General features: G+C 40.2%; 1 long non-coding RNA gene across 9 annotated transcripts in view; it reads right to left on the bottom strand.

Moving 5' to 3' along the window:
- Positions 1 to 8654, bottom strand: part of LOC105610458 (uncharacterized) — a 60706-nt gene that overhangs the window by 35840 nt on the left and 16212 nt on the right. For 5 of the 9 annotated variants that reach the window (XR_003588681.3, XR_001037476.5, XR_001037477.5 and 2 more), the window contains one exon: positions 7104 to 7284. The exons of the other annotated variants lie outside the window; for them this stretch is intronic. This is a non-coding gene — a long non-coding RNA (uncharacterized LOC105610458). The remainder of the gene's footprint in view (positions 1 to 7103; positions 7285 to 8654) is intronic. 9 annotated transcript variants of the gene reach the window in all.

Below are 8654 nucleotides of genomic sequence, written 5' to 3'. Positions count from 1 at the left end.
AGTATATCCCTAGGTCCAGATATTTTGCTCTCAAATATGTGGAAGCAGAATATACTTCTGGTTTGAGCATAAAGCCACAAACAAGAAACTGGCAACTTCCTAAAGGTGGAATCCATGTTGCTATTCCCTACTTCTTTAGCCTGAGGGTAACCATGGAGGCACATGAATAGAGATAGGGAACCTAGGGAAAGACTTGACTATTTCAAAATATTTCTCAAACACTATCTGTCGCCTTTTGGATACCTACTCTATGCTAGGCTCTATGTTAAGAGCTTTCATATACTTACACCAAAAATGACAAATTACTCTTATCAAACATTCCTATTATATGCTACTAAATTTAGACACTTAAAGCTCATACAGGTCCAGCTACCCAGGTGATAGCTGAATATCCAGGCTTAAAATTAGGTTGAGGGTAAAAATCTGAGACTCTCCTCCAGGCTACAACACAGAAGAATCACTATGTTACTACTATCAGGCCACAGCCTCAAGGCCCCATTCCAGCTTCTGCTCTCTCTCCTGGGCTTTCAGAAGGTAACATCACACACACACACACAAACACACACACAAATCTTGAACACATTTAGTCTGTAAGTAGAAGAAATTCTTCACTAGTGAAGTGTAAGGTGAATCAGAGAAAAACCAAAGCAATCATCGCTTCAGCAGAAGAGTCTCTTTCTTTATCTAACTCTCTCTAGTCTTTTCTGAATATGCAGTTATTGAGCAGCTATTATGCTTATCACTATAGGATATAATCGTAAGACATGCCTCCTGCTTGCAAGAATTTTACTCTATTTAGAAAGACAAAATCAACACACAAGAAACCTGTCACTGAAAAAGGCAACTCCAATGTATATGTAAAACTGAAGTAGACTGACAGATACAGAAGACAAACTAGTGGTTACCAAAGAGGAGAGGAACAAATTAGGGATCACAGATACAAACTACTACGTATAAAGTAGATAAGCAAAAAGGATACATTGCATGGCACAAGGAATTGCAGCCATTATAACAGCTATCTTAAAATGGAGTATAATTTGGAGTATAATTTGTACACCATGCTCTACACCTGACACTTTATAATATTGTAAATCAACTACTCTCCAATAAAGAGGGGAGGAGCAGTAAGATTTCCAGTGCAAGAGTGGTGCAAGTGACACAAATGGAGGGGTAAATGATGTTAGACAAATGGTACACATAGGTATCTTCAATTTCAAGCACAATCTCCCTTTTGTCCTATTCTTAGTAGAAATGTGTCTTACTTCAAGAAAAATCTGAAATACAAAAATCCAAGACATAAAATTGGGAATCATTCACTAGAAAAAAGGATTTCTTTGCTGTAAAGTTTAAGACAGATAAGATAGTAAATTTTATGTGTTTTTATCACAATTTTTTAAAAAGCCAATGTACACAGGGGTTAAAAATTTCAGCAACACAGGAAGATTAAAAAAAACACAGAAACAAACCTCCAGAAGTAGTCTTTTCCTGGCCAGTATAGAGTCCTCTCCTTTTTTCATACAAATACTAATACTAGCATGCCATAAACTCTTACCTTGCTTGCTTTAGTTTTCTCTTAACAACAGACCTTAGAGATTGCTCCGTATCTATGTATTGTGTGTGTGTGCACATGTGTGTGAAAAGGTGGGTATATCTTTTTAAGTGCTATATAATATGGTGCTATCCACCATATCAACTAGTCCCTTATCAACATACAGTAAGATATTTTTTTATCCAAATGTGTTAACAGCTTTGCACACCAATTTTTGCATACTTTTCCCCCACAACAAAAATGTTCAGATTTTACCCTTCGTAATACTTCCAAGCAACTGTGCTGTGAGCTAAGCCATGTCCAACGCTGCGATGCTAGGGACTTCAGCCTGCCAGGCTCCTCTGTCCATAGGATTCTCCAGGCAAGAATACTGGAGTGGGTTGCCATGCCCTTCTCCAGGGGATCTTTCCAACCCAGGAATTGAACCCACATCTTTTATGTCTCCTGCATTGGCAATCGGGTTCTTTACTACTAGCACCACCTGGGAAACCCAACTATGAATGATAACTGTCATTTGCTTTAGTTTGAATTTAACAGTGCTTCACTTAGGCTCATCTCCACTAGGCTGTATGTTGTGGTTGTCACAAGGAATCACCAAAGGTATGACTGATGAAGAAACGGAATACACACACCATCCTCTGAATACTTTGTTCATCCTTCATTCTATCATCTATCTTTATAAATGGTTTGTCAATGATATAGCAGTCCTCCCTTATCTGTGTGGGATACATTCCAAATCTTGGAACCACGGACAATACCAAACCCTATATATACTATGTTTTTTCCTATAGCATACACAGCGCAGGTATGCTGAACTAAAGGATGATTCACATCCTGGACAGGAAGGAGAAGGATGGCACAAGATTTCATCACATTACTGAGAACAACATGCAATTAAAAACTTATGAATTGTTTATTCCTGGAATTTTCCATTTAATATTCTCAGACCTGAAGTATCTGAAACTGCCAAAAGCAAAACCTCTGATGAGGGGGAACCACTTCTACCCTTTACTGTATTTAATGCTCAGAAAATTAAAAATATACATACATACATACACACACACATTCATTACTTAAGTAATTTTTTCTAAAAACACCTCCTTCACTTCAGAGTCTCTGAGTCTGCTATTTGGTGTCTTTTAGAGAAAGCACAGTAAGACAGAACGACTGAGGGCTCTATAGACTCACAGGGTTTCAATCTCAGTTATTCCAAGTTAATCCACTTCTCAGAGCCTCTGGCTTGTCATCTGTAGACCAAGGGCAATGCCATGTATCTCCCACATAAGGAAAATTGCCATACAGGGTGAAAAGTCCATTCAAGAGGACCAAAGTACTTTCTCTATTGAATTAGAACTGCCTGGGGAAGTCCAGAAATTGCTCAGAGAAGTGGTAAACAAGAAGGAATCTGATCAGTCAACGAGAGAAAGGCTGCCTCTGGCAGAGGTAACAACACACATGCCCAGGGTAAGAACTGTGCAGAGCCACAAAGTGCCATCGCAGGTACTAATAAGAAGGTGAAAGGCAACTTAATTAACAACTCCTTATTGAGTACCTCTACACACTAGGCACTGAAGACAGAATCATGAGCAAGAAGGTCCCTGTCCTCATGGAGCTTACAGTGTAGTAAGAGAGAAAGAGTAAAAAGCAGTTAAGTGGTCTAGTGGAAGCAAACAGGGTGCTATAATAATGTGGTGTGCTTTACATAGAGAGGCCAAAAAGGACCTCCAAAATGAGATAGTGCTCAACTGAAACCTAAAGGCAAAGGATAATGAGGTGAAGAACAGGGTAAACAGTATTCTAGGCAAAGGCCTGAAGCCAGAGAACTGAAAGCAGGTGATGATGCATGCAGGAGATAAGGGGAAGAGGGACTTGAAATGAGACTTGAAATACAGGGAGGGACCAGATCTTACTAGGCCTTGTAGGCCACAATTTGAGCCAAAATGTGCAAGACTTTGTTCCAACCTGAGACATCTGGACCTGACTGTATAGGTAACACAAATGCAACACAGGACTTTAAAAGGAGAGACGAGGCTGGGTTGTTTTTTAAGGACAGTAGAAGCTTTTTAGAGGATGGCTGCAATAGGGAGTGACAATAGCTTGGAGACCAAAAGACAGCCTACATTAGGGCACGGTCACTGTGTACAGAGAGACAAGCATCCCAGAGGCAAATCTGAAGTGCAGTTGACAGCCTTCAAAGTCTATGTTCCATTCTGCTTTCTCAGTCCAAAGCCTAAGTCCCCAGTATATTCCAGAGCTACTGACCTGCAGTCTACCGGGTCATTAAGGCCCTCTTACCAGGTAGAGTCTGCCTCACTGGGAATATGTGCCTACCACCAGCAATGAGAAGATGAGGTACACAGAGACAGTTATCCACTGTCCTCACTGGATGACCGGTGACAGTCTAAGTTTCCTGGGACCTCAGGATCCAAGTAAAGAGTTCAAATCCTTTTCCCTCCTCTTTAGGGGAGGGTTAAGGGGAAGGTAGTCAAAAGAGTCCTCTAAGTCAGAGTTTCTCCAAATACGGTCTGTAGATGATGACTGGTGTGAGAGTCACCTAGAAGGCCAATCAAAATACAGATTCCTGCTTACCACCCATACCAATTTAAACAGGATAGCAGGAGTAAAGACCAGGAATTTGCCTTTTTTATTTTATACTGGAGCATAGCCAGCCGATTAACAATGTTGTGACAGTTCTAGGTGCATAAGAGAGTGACTCAGCCATATATATACATGTGTCCATTTTCCCAGGAATCTGCATTTTAGATAAGTATCCAACTCTTCAACACTTGCCTCCATGGGTAATGCTGATATATTAAAGCCTCAAAACCATAGCTCTAGGAATAGGGCTAATGGAGGAAAGCTGACTGGCAATGTCAAAACCAGGAGACTGCACAGAGCCAAGACTCAAGCTGGGCAGGAAATAAACTAAAAAAGGAGTCAGAAGGGCTTATGAAATTTGAAGGCCCCCAAAGCAGAAAATAGAAGGCAGGACATCAGAGCATGGGGATTAGAGAGCAGAGGAATCAAAGACAGGTAGCACTTTTGGGGCAATCACTAACGATGGCCATGATCTCCAGCTGCCTTACATTGAGTTTTCCCAGGAAGCACTAGGAGGGGAGTGCAGAGGATTCATCTCACACAGACCAGCTGACTGGGCCTTGGATGTCCAGTATGTGCAGACAAGCACTCCATCCAACCATCATAAGGGAGACAACACCACTAATCAGTAAGTACTGTTTCTATCCCAGTGATTCCCCTTTAGCATCCACCACGATGCCAGTTATTGGTCAGGCTGTAGAAGAGCACCAGGCTACCAGAAAAACATATAGAACACCTCTAAAGGGTAATAACTAGCCCTACTCACCAAGATTCCTTACTTGGCACATCAGAGCCCTCTAACATTGCCATAAACTCTAGGACAACTCCAGGTAAGAAACTTTGAAGCCCACTGCCTTCAACCTTCAGATCCTACCATCCATGCACACCCAGCCAGCCTTTCACTACTCTTTACTAGGCCTCACCAAGAGTCCCACCCTATATTCTACACTCCCATGTCCCTCAAACTTCAGAGAGAAATTCCACAGATTCAGGTTACGCAGGAAGTCCTGAACTCCTGAGACTAGCTCCTATGCTTAATTTGGAGGGAGGAGATAGCCTGAAGGACTGCTCACCATACCTGAAGGGAGAACCCTCAGCCTACCAGAAGGGAGCATGGAGATTGCTGAAGGCTTCTGTACAGGAAACTTATTAAAAATATGAGCGAGTTGAGCCTAATACATTTAAAAGGAGGGAAGGCAAGCTCCTAGGAGCAGAAATTAAAGCAGGGGCAGGGTAAGGTAAGATAGGATTTCTGGGGATTTGACTTTAAGTAGCATATGAAACACAAAGCAACACAAAATTTAGTTCAAACTTTTATGTGTTAACTACCTGATCCTTCCTATAATCCAACAGCTGGTTTTACACTAAAGAAGTAACAATGCTAGAAGGTAATTTTAGTAATTCCAAAGATTATTTATGGCTTTAATCCTGAACTGCTTGCCCTATCCCTTCTTATACTCCACCCATGATCCTGATTCTCTAGGTTTTTCACCTAATGATTCAGCTTCCAACTTCATCCTTGCCTCATCTTATTATCCCTAAGCCTTTTGCTTCTTTCCCTGCTTGCTTAGGATTGCACTCCACTCTCCGCTATTCTGCCATCAAACACTCAAACAATCCGCCTATTCAGATCCTCAACCGTGATCCTAGGTACTCATGCCCCTTTCATGGCCAAGTCCCCGTGGCCATGACCAAGGATCGATAGGAGATACCCAGGCAGTGGCGGGGCATTTAAGGAAGCATGTTCTGAGCAGATTAAACAGCCTATGTAAAGTCCCTCCAGCAAGAAAGCTTAACTGAAGAGACCTGGGGATGACCTGGGGAGGTCAAGGTAGAGAGTACACCATGGCAGATGATGCTGGAGAGACCAAGAAGAGGGTCTTGTAAGACATATGAAGCTGTTTTATCATTCTCTTAACAAGTATTCACTGAATGCTTACAATGCGCCAGGCATTGTCCTGTTTTACTGCTGAAAATAAAACAGACAATATCCCTACTCTCAGAGAATTTACATTCCAGTTGGTGGAAACTATAAAGAAATATGTGGCTAAACTAGAAAAATATCACTTATGAGCAAGTGCTATGTAAAGAAATAAATAGGTGATGTCCTGGAATATACATATATAAGGGGCTACTTCATAATCATTAGGTGGTCAGGGGAAAGCCTCTCTGAGGAGATGACATTTAGAAGTAGCTATCCAGGGACTTCCAGGTGGTCCAGTGGTTAAGACTCTGCACTTTCAATGCAGGGGGTGTAGGTTCAATATCTAGTTGAACTAAGATCCCATATGCCACATGGCACAGTCAAAAAATTTTTAAATAATAAAAAAATAAAAGTAGGTATATCTAAATAAAAAGGAATGAGCCATTCAAAAATCAAGGGGAAAAGCATTCTAAGTGTGGTAAGAGTACATACATGCAGAGGAGTTAGATCATGATCATTCTTACATTTTATAAAAATCACTCTGGCTGCACTGTGGAGAATGGAATCAAGGTAGAGGAGAATAAAATCAAGACTGGAGACAGAAATGAAAGTGGATGGACATGGGTTTGGGTGGACTCCGGGAGTTGGTGATGGACAGGGAGGTCATGGGTTCGCAAAGACTCGGACACGACTGAGCGACTGAACTGAACAGAACATTAAGAGGAACAAAAAGCAGACAATAACAATGGTGATAATAGCTAATACTCACACAGCACATTCTAGATGCCTATCCATTGTTCTAAGCATTTTACATACATTAATTCATTTAAATCCTCACAAATACTATATTTTATAACTTAGAAAACTAAGGTACAGGACAGCAGCAAGGAAGAAGAAAGCAACTGGATCCAAGAAATACTGGGGAGGACAAGTCCTATGACAGGCTGGCTGTCAGCTGGGAAGCGGAGAGAGGACTTGGAATGACCACTAGGCTTTGGGCCCAGCAACTGCATGGGTGGTGGTGCTATTTACCACGTGACAGGACACTGGAGGAGAAGCAAGAGAGGCAGAGCAGGAGCTGCATTCTGCTGAGTCTTCAAAACGTCCCAGTGAAGTTGTCCGTGTGAACAATTGGATAGTCTGGTCTGGAGAGTGATCTGGGCATCATCCACGTGCAGACGGTAACTGAAGTGGTCAGAGAGGCTGAGACCACCTAGGGAGTATAAGAAGAAAAGAAAATGGAAAAAAAAAAGGCCTAGAAACAGAATGATGATTTTTAAACCACAAAAAGTTCAATAAAAAATAAAAGAATTTAAACTACATAAGAAAAAAGAGAAACCAAAAAAAGTTTTAAAAAGACAAAAAGAATCACTGACAACAGAAAATTAGAAATACCTTAATGTCCCTCAATAGGAAAAAAGGTAAATAAAACATAATACATCTAGTCTATGAAACACTATACGGTAGCCAAAAAGAATGAGACCTATCTTCATGTACCAATATGGAATACTGTCAAGGCACATTACTGAATCAAAGAAAGAAATACATGAATGATACATAAAATGTGACCCCATTTGTGTAAATAAATAAAACACAAAAATAGCACTTTAAATTTTTTCTGGGTTCATACGTATGTATGAAAACACAAAGTCTGGGAGGTACATTCTAAACTTAACAGGTTGCCTCTGGAGAGGGAAATGGCAACCCACTCCAGTACTCTTGCCTAGAAAATTCCATGGATGAAGGAGCCTGGTGGGCTACAGTTCATGGGGTTGCAAAGAGTCGGACACGACTGAGCAACTTCACTCTGGGAATACAGAAATAATTGAAATAGGACAGCAGGAGTATTTAAAACACCTATACGGTTTTGAAATTAACAGTTTTTAACATATTCATATTTTAATTCACAACAGAAAAAGGTGCTCCAAAACCGGAAATTCATACTTGTGTAAATTGTGGAAGATTTTAAATGTAGTGTGATTTCGACAATATTTTAAATTTTAGTCACATTTTATTCTGATGAGAATTTTTAGCAAGATGTTGAGCTTTTGTTTTTTGAAACTAGTCTGTCATAACTAGTACATAATCATAGTATTTATTTTCTAACACTACTGTGAGTGTGTAGACTTAAATTTACTGCTAAGAGAACAATTATTTGTAAAATAATATTAAATCCAGTATTAGCTGTCTATTTCAGACACTACTTACAGAGATCTATGTTACATTTTTTAAAGAATAACCCTCACGGTTGAAAGTAAATGTACTCTTTGTCTTGGTGCAGCTATTAGTGTTCTAATAAGCATGAGGTTCTATTAAGGTGGTGGCAGCTGGAGGATAATATTGATTCCACTGGGAAACTTAGGTTTGCATAAACTTTTGGGAAAATAGTTTTCTTTGTACTGCTGAAGTTTCTTTTTGATATAGTATCTTTCTAAAAGAAAAGCATAAAGGAGAAATTGAAGCCTGTACCTTTCCTCAACTGACCAGCATTGTATTCATGAATACTGTGTATCTTCCAATGGACAGTGTGGAAGCTGTTCATTTTTCAATCTGAAGTAAAAATACTTTCAAAAACCTTTTTAA

This window comes from Ovis aries, chromosome 3 (genome assembly GCF_016772045.2).
Source record: "Ovis aries strain OAR_USU_Benz2616 breed Rambouillet chromosome 3, ARS-UI_Ramb_v3.0, whole genome shotgun sequence".
Classification (NCBI taxonomy): domain Eukaryota; kingdom Metazoa; phylum Chordata; class Mammalia; order Artiodactyla; family Bovidae; genus Ovis; species Ovis aries.
The sequence above is the reverse complement of the archived record's forward strand: the minus strand, read 5'-3'. Positions and strand labels throughout refer to the sequence as shown.